The sequence below is a fragment of the Setaria viridis genome, chromosome 7, assembly GCF_005286985.2.
Source record: "Setaria viridis chromosome 7, Setaria_viridis_v4.0, whole genome shotgun sequence".
NCBI classification, from domain to species: domain Eukaryota; kingdom Viridiplantae; phylum Streptophyta; class Magnoliopsida; order Poales; family Poaceae; genus Setaria; species Setaria viridis.
The window spans coordinates 30305171-30313037 of record NC_048269.2 but is presented as its reverse complement, the minus strand read 5'-3'; the positions used below and the strand labels follow the sequence as shown (position 1 = coordinate 30313037).

The window sequence follows — 7867 nt, the reverse complement described above, 5'->3', positions numbered from 1 at the left end:
TCTATTCGCACGGATATGAAAGATTCAAAAAATTCAAGCGCCTGAGCAATAGGGGAGGGGGTCTACAGAAAACTGAAAAATGGAACAGCAAAACAAACCACGACGGCAAACATCACGTGACACCAGCAGATCGACCAATCTACACAGAACAAGACCAGCGGTGACGACGAGCAGCCGGAAGCGGTGGGAGCGGAGCTTCCACCTCGCCGCCGGGGGATACCGCCGAGGTGAAATGGCCGGCTTGCTCGTCGAGCGCCCGTCGCCAGACCTCCAGGCTCCACGTCACCTCCTCCGCTCGCCGCGACACGACCTCCGCCGCGGCGTGGCCTTCCTCCACCGCCCTGGCGCGCAGCAGGAGGTCACGCCGGTCCTTCTCCCCCGACTCCGCGCGCGCCTGCAGCGCCGCGATCGTCGCCGCGGCGGCCGCCTCCGCCGCGCTCTCCTGCGGCGGTCGTAGAGGTACGCTGCTAGTAGCGCGGCTAAGACTATCGCCGCGAGGGCGATCCCGCCGACGAAGACGCCCTCGGTGATGATCTCCACGCGAAGCGCCCATGGAAGGTCGAAGAAATGGCGCGGCGGACACCGCACCGGCGCCGCAATGGGAGCAGCGCCATGCATGATCGTGGTAATAGGGCAAGTTCACAGCTCTCTCTTTTTTTTATGAAAGTTCACAGCTCTCTGGTATGACACGTTTGAGTAATCAGACAGATGAACCAGCAATTGCATCGCATTATCTGATAAATACTACAATAATGGAAAGTGATCGGTGTTAATCAAAAAGATTTCCATTACTATATTTGTTGAGGATAGTGTGATTAGGTTGTTTTGTTTTACAAAATCTCATGCGTCGCATGAGAAAGCGCTTACTTGTCCCCATACCTGTTTTACAATTGCATGGATTATGTTCTTGTCGATATGGTTGGAACGCACTTACTGATACCTATCATATTCCTCATCTTTTTCCTGATTCCTTTTTTTGGCGGGTAAAATCCCGATTCCGCTTTTGTTATTAGACCCTGTTTGGGATTGCTTATCCCCTGTTTGGTTCTAATGACTAAAAGGCATTAAATAAGTTGAACAATGACCAACTTGCCCCTAATCATTGCTGCCCCTGCCTTTTTCCTTCTTTACCTCCCCACGCAGGCACGCACAGCACATGCGCGAGCGGCGGCGCGGGGGTACGGAGGCGGCACAGGGGCAGGGCGCCAGCCCGGCGAGGTGTCTGCCGGGAAAGGCTGGAGCGACCGGCGGGCCAGGAGCGGCGGCGGGCGGCCGGGGGCGGCAGGGACCGACAGTGGGGTGGGTGGCTGGGTGGCGAGCGAGAGCTGGCGGGAGTGGCGGGGCGGGTGGCCTGGGGCAGTGGGACTGGTGGGGTGCGGGAGGGGGGGAGCTGGTCACGTAGGCATCAATGAGGGGTACAGGGTGTCCAGGGTACCTTTTAGTCCCCATAAGCAACTCCTTTGGGACTGAAGGGCTAAACTTAGGGACTAAAGTTTAGCAACTTTTAGTCACCATGTTTAGCATTTTAGGGACTAAAAGGGATTAAATTAGAATATGTATTTTTGCTTTCCATGTGCAGATCATGTTTAGATTATAACTGTGCGGCATATGTAGTAGACTGATGATGATCTTTTTTCTTACATGACCATGGAGAACAGTGCAACGACGATAAAACTAATCAGAACATGCCCCCAATATTAATAACCTTGGGATGTTAGCCTCGTGTCAAATGGGATTATATGAGCGTCTTGCTCCCTTTTCTCCAAAGGATCTGCATTTGTTGCTCTATGCTCTGATCTCAGTGCGCTTTACCACAACTACTTCGGTCTGAGCAACCTCTGCAGCAGCAGATGCCAACTTAGTAGGCCGGATCTGCAGTTCAGAGAAAAGAAAACATGAAACTTAAGTAACTACTAGCGCTGCTTTTACACGTCAACTGGCATGGTATGTTTTTAGCTGGCGTCTTTCAGAGTCGCATCATGCTACATGCTGAATAATCTTGCGGTTGAAGAGCACCTCGATTGAGCTTTCAGACGAATTCTTTAATTTGGCTCGTGTAATGCGAGATCAACTGCTATGAGGCTAATCCCAGTGGGAGTTTTATAGAGGTTTCATGCACATTAAATACGGTGACACATCAGCATATGTGATGACATGGCATGGTAGTTATGAAGTGAGAGAGGGAAGGAGTTTCATCAGGATGAAACTGTGTATACATTGTTTCCAAGACTATGAAACCTATTGAAACTTGCATTGGGGGCTATAGAGTTTCATCTCATCTAACCATATCCAATCACATGCCTCACAATTAAATGTCATGGACATCCTATGAAATCGTGAAATGAAACTATGCACTGGGACTCCCTATTTCATTCATGAGAATACATCTCAAATGATGATGTGGCATCCTTGGAAACAGTGCAATGAAACCTTGCACTGGGACTAGCCTAAGCATAATGAGTAGTTAATTGTTCCATAATGACTGCACCGGTATGAGTGACTAGTGATGGCATCATTGGTGGAGCTAGGAATTCAAATTTTAACTTGTTAGGAGAAGAGGGGCCAATAGTGTTAGAATTTTTAAAATTCAAATGTGATCATGGTGTTTTGTTGATCTAAATCAGCGAGAAAACCCATATTGACTCAAGCTTCAATCAACCTCGAGATTGCGGTAAGAATGTTCTTCGGTTCACAAAGGGGAATGCATGCAGAGCAGCACGCATGCAGCACACTACATGGATCAAGATGGAATTGTGTGTGTTTGGCGCATAATGATGTCGCTGTGGTTGGCTTGACCACTTGAGCTCGCCTCGTAGGGGTGTTAGCAGTTTGATTATCTCCAGCAAGATATCTTCAATACCTAAAGGCCGTCCTTTTAAGTCGTTGAGGTGCTCAATAGATTACTAAAGCATCCCAATAGTATCTTTAATAGTTGGGAGTTGGAACCTTCATATCTTCCGCCTTTTCAAATGAAATAGTCTTAGCTAGGCCCAACGGCCATTACCATGGGGAAGGTCCATGATCCGACAGTTCAACGAATGACGAATGTGAGCCTAGAATTTGGAAACATCAATCTAGGGTGTTTTTTTTTATTCCGTATATTCAGCATCTCTATAGATTTATTCAACATTGTCAAAACATTATTCAACAATATGAGAACATGTGTTCTACATTTATAGCACAATTGAATTATTTTCTAGAAAAAGGTTTTCTTATAATTGATCCGCAATCTTTATGATTCCTCTGCATTCAAAATTTTAAATATTTTATTAATATTAGACAAAACGTATATATTCCATCAATTTGATAACACTAGCTCAACAACTTATGTGAAATGTTATTGTATTTGAAAATAAAAAGTATTCATATATTAGACTTCATCAGCGTTCCATTGTTTGAATGTTATTTTCATGCTAGCCGCCTTGCTTAGCTACTTTTGAAAGAACCGTGAATGTTATTTAAATAATGTACAATATGTATACCTGCACGGTGTGCAACTTGGGTTCTTCTTGGCGGCCGCCGTAGCCCGTGACACGCTCGACGAGGAAGAAGAACATGTCCTTGAGCTGTGCAGCGAAGCTGGCCATGGAAGCTAAGCTAACTTAGCAGTAACCTGACTGGCTAGTTCTGCGGACCTTTCTTACTACTACAGTGCTGCTACTAGCTACGTAGCTATAGTACTGAACTCTGAAATGCCTAGAGATGGTTTCAGCTGTGGGGTGGCTGGTGATGAGGCTTATGCCATGACGGAGCGCCCCATTTATACAAGGCGGAGCCGCGCGGATCGGAGGTCACCAAACCCTCGTCAACTTCTCCGTACGCGGGCGAGCGGATGATGTCCTAACTCCTAACTCCCAAGATGGAACTGCCCTAAAAAGATTCCGGCCATGGAATTTCTCAGTTGCATCGCATGCCTATCATATCATATGTCTGGCGATCGCGACGTCCTCCCAATTGACTAAACCTCTCCATCTCATTCTTACTCTCGGTTTGCTTTATTCGGTTAATAAGGCATGCAAAAAAAAGGCAGGGGGCGAATGGGTTCACACTGTGCCTTCCTGCATATCCTCCACTCTCTGGTGATCGATCAGCAGCTAGGAGTATCATACATTGCAATAATGCAGCATGATCGGCGAGCTAGACAGTGATGATCGGCGTCACATGGGCGATCTCATGGTTTTGACGCCGGCACAGGAAGGAATGTTCGTCATCCAGAGCCTCATTGTGGATCAGGACGCAACTTTAGTTTATGTGCTTTTCTTTTTTGTCGCGGTTGGTGGTTGGAGGCAAACAACATCATCATCCATGAATGATGGATGTCGGTCTGGCTGGTGGAGGTGGTGAGTGAGTGAGTGCAAACCGCAGAGGCAAACTAGTGCTAGTGGTGGGCTGGCCCATGTGCGGCCATGTTACAAATTTGGGTTGGGCTACATTAGTCTAGCACAAGCATGACCCAAAACGAACACGAGCACCAGGCCCACATCAGACTTTACTGGCATCATTTCATCTCAAACTTCACCTTTTTCGACCTGGATGGAATAAATGTTGCCTTCATTGTTTATGGACGATGATGCACGACGCGAATGATCAGACTCTATGGAAGGAGATCAAGCACTTGAGTGGATATACCTTTAATCCAAATTATTGATTTTTTTATTGGCATTACATGTTTGAGAAAAAATGCACACACAAACCTCATGTACCAAAGGGATCATCGAAAGGGGGAAAAAACAAATCACAAGGTTTCATTACAACCAATGTCCAATGGAAGCGGAAATAAAATACTGCACATACAGATACAACGGTATCTGGAACACCGGCAATCATATGAACCATGCACGCAAGACGCAACAACGACGACGACGACGACGAACAAATCGAGTGTCTCGCGGTGATCTCAGTTGACGCCGGCCTTTGATCCTCCGCTCACAGTGGGATCTCTCGGCCTGATCGCAATCGGCTGCAAAGGTAAACGGTGACAGCGCACAATAACTTAGCAACCCAATCCATGTACTAGCATGTAATTCACAAGAGCTCGTAGGCGATTCTGAAGACTGAATCGGTACCTGAACATTTGGCAACTTGGTGGGCTCCTCGGGCACATCCTTGTTTGCGCCGGCGCCGGCACCGCCGCAGTTGACGACGCGGTCGAGGAGGCCGAGGAGCTTGTCCTTGAGCTGAGCGGCGAAGTTGGCCATGGAAGACATGGTACCTGTTGCTGTTCTGCGTTGGCTCTGCGCTACTGCCTCCGAGCTTTTAGTATCGAAGCAATAGTGCTAGAACTAGAAAGATGGCAGGCACGCGTGCTAAGCTACTACCTGAGGTCAGGGATGAATTGGAGTTGGAGCAGCGGTGAGTGCTGGAGGCGACCGCCGAGCGTGCCATTTATACACGCCGTGCCCGGTCGCCGAGCGCGTCAGCTCTGCTGGACGCGAGGCCCACGACAGAGCAGAGGGTACTCGATTTTTTGGTATGCCTCTCGCCTTTCAGGAATTCAGAGCGATTAGTTTTTAGAAGATCGCACGCATCTCACACGGTTGGCGAGCCTCCAATCGAGCAATCGCGCCGCTTGCATCCGTGAAAAGAAAGCTCTCGCCTATAGAAATGGGCTTGCCGTTGCTGTTTACACGCTGCATCCATTGCATGGTATGATTACTGTCACGACCACGACGATTATGGTGTACCATACGCTATTCCTCGAAAGAAAGCTGTACTGCACTATTATTCAGATTACTATTCAGCAGCATCCATCAATTGCACTATTGACCATGTTTGCATATTTTTGGGCCGACGTGCAATGATGAACTGAGATGCTTCCATCCCGATATCTTTGGGGGGCCACACGATCAAGCTCGAGTTCCACCTTTTTCTGCATTCAAAGAGCCAGGAAATAAGGACGGCCCGTAAGAAAGTTCGTTATTCCGCATGGATAAATACTAACCTTTAATTTAACATAAACAAATACTACATGTGTAAAAAAATGTGCCATTGTAGCTTCGTACCTAAATAACTGCCATTGTAGTTCCATCCGTTGGAGCCTCATCTATTTAAAAGGGATATTGACCATTTATTTGACGGAGAAGTCCGTTTTACTTCCCTCATCTATTCATTTTGTCCGTCCTATCCCTAATCGATTGAAATTGGCTCAAATTAGCCCCTAAGCGAGATTCCCAACCCGATTTTGTCTACGTGGGGATCGGTGTTTTACCTTGTTTGGGCATCTGACGTGGATTGCATAGCCATTGCATGTCACGGAGCCATCCGATCTGTTTTCCATGCCTACCGTTTAGCACTCTTCCGTCGAACAAGTCGAGCTACGGCGCCGCACCTCACACACCACCTGAGAGCATGTTCGTTTGTATTCATGTGCTGAAACATTTTTATTTTTTGTTAGATTTACAAATAATAATTTGCTACATGATTTACTTCATGGATCACTGCGTGTCAGTTCTATTGCCCGATCATTGCGAAAAGCTTCATCTAGCGTCATTTTTGTTTTATGTGAAGTGACAGCAGCGCATGCATTGACCTGTGAAGTTTTGTCACATTTTAGCATGGTAAGTGTACAGTCTGTATTGTCTTGATGGCTTGTAAGTAGATCGGTGCTGTCTTTGTTTTGGTTCAAATCGACATGGCGCAGGCATAGGTCATCGATGAGACGAGCAGCAGCTACACGCGTGCATGCAGGCGGCAACGAGGTGTTAGAATTAGTTGTTATCTCTGTGTATCCTAGAGAGAGTCCTAGAGATACAGAGACAGAGATAGAGTCTTGCTTGTCAAGTTTCACAAGTTGTATTCAAGACAGACTCCATGTAACCTTGGCATTGTTGCCCCGGAACCGTGGGGACGCCGAGCTTGGCAACCACGTTACCAAATCTTTCATGGTAATCAGAGCACTTTCTTCCCAAATACATATACACCTTCCATAAGCGCTTCCATGGCATCTTCATCGACATCCCCCTTGACGCAACTTAGGTCGACCGTCTCGGAGAAGCTCACCCGAGACAATCACCTCCTGTGGAAAGCCCAATTCCTCCCGACGGTCCATGGCACGCAGCTCATGGGATTTCTTGATGGATCTGTTCTGGTGCCACCGAAGACCCTGCTGAAGGACAGCAAGAAGCAGATCCTTCCCAACCCCGACTATGATTCGTGGGTGGCAAAGGATCAACAACTCCTAAGCTATCTGTTGAATTCCATCACCAAGGATGTGTTGGCAGCAGTAGCAACTGCAACTTCATCAGCTGAAGTATGGGAAGCGCTAGAGACCATGTTCTCGGCACAATCTAGAGCGTGTGTGACAAATCTTCGCATGCATCTCTCCAATCTGAAGAAGAGAGGCATGACCTCTGCAGCTTACTTCAACAAGATGCGAGCAATCAAAGATGAGCTTGCAGTTGGTGGAAAGCCTGTAGGCGATGATGAGGTGGTCTCACATATCCTAAATGGCCTAGACTATGACGACAATCCTCTTGTGTCGTCAATCCTTGGCCGCTCAGATCCCATCTTATTGAGCGATCTCTACTCTCAGCTGATGGCTTATGATCTACGTCTAGAGATGTATCAACAAGATGGCGGGCAGTTTCAGTCCTCAGCCAATGCAGCAAACTAAAGACATGGAGGCCCTCTTGGTCGAGGGAATTCTCGCCGGCGAGGGCAAGGCGGGCGCAGCAACTCTGGTGGTCGAGGAAACACTGGAGGACGGTTTGTTCCCAAGCAAGGAGGACAGTTTGTTCCCAAACAAGAAAAATCAACCAGGCCCATGTGTCAAATATGCAAGAAAGAGGCCATGAAGCGTCATGTTGTTGGTAACGATATGATGAAGACGAAGAAGATCAGTACAACTCAAAGACGACAGGAGTAGCTA

At 47.6% G+C, this 7867-nt stretch overlaps 1 long non-coding RNA gene and 1 other non-coding gene across 2 annotated transcripts; one reads left to right on the top strand and one right to left on the bottom strand.

Annotated features, from left to right (window-relative positions):
• Window positions 1-4615: 4615 nt before the first annotated feature.
• On the bottom strand, window positions 4616-5735 carry LOC117865031 (uncharacterized). Its single transcript, XR_004642423.2, has 2 exons — window positions 5067-5735; window positions 4616-4960 (listed from the first exon to the last, which is right to left on the bottom strand). It is a non-coding gene; the product is annotated as an uncharacterized lncRNA (long non-coding RNA).
• Window positions 5736-7408: 1673 nt separating this feature from the next.
• LOC117866076 (small nucleolar RNA Z247) lies at window positions 7409-7544 on the top strand. Its single transcript, XR_004642769.1, has one exon. It is a non-coding gene; the product is annotated as a small nucleolar RNA Z247 (small nucleolar RNA).
• Window positions 7545-7867: the final 323 nt, after the last annotated feature.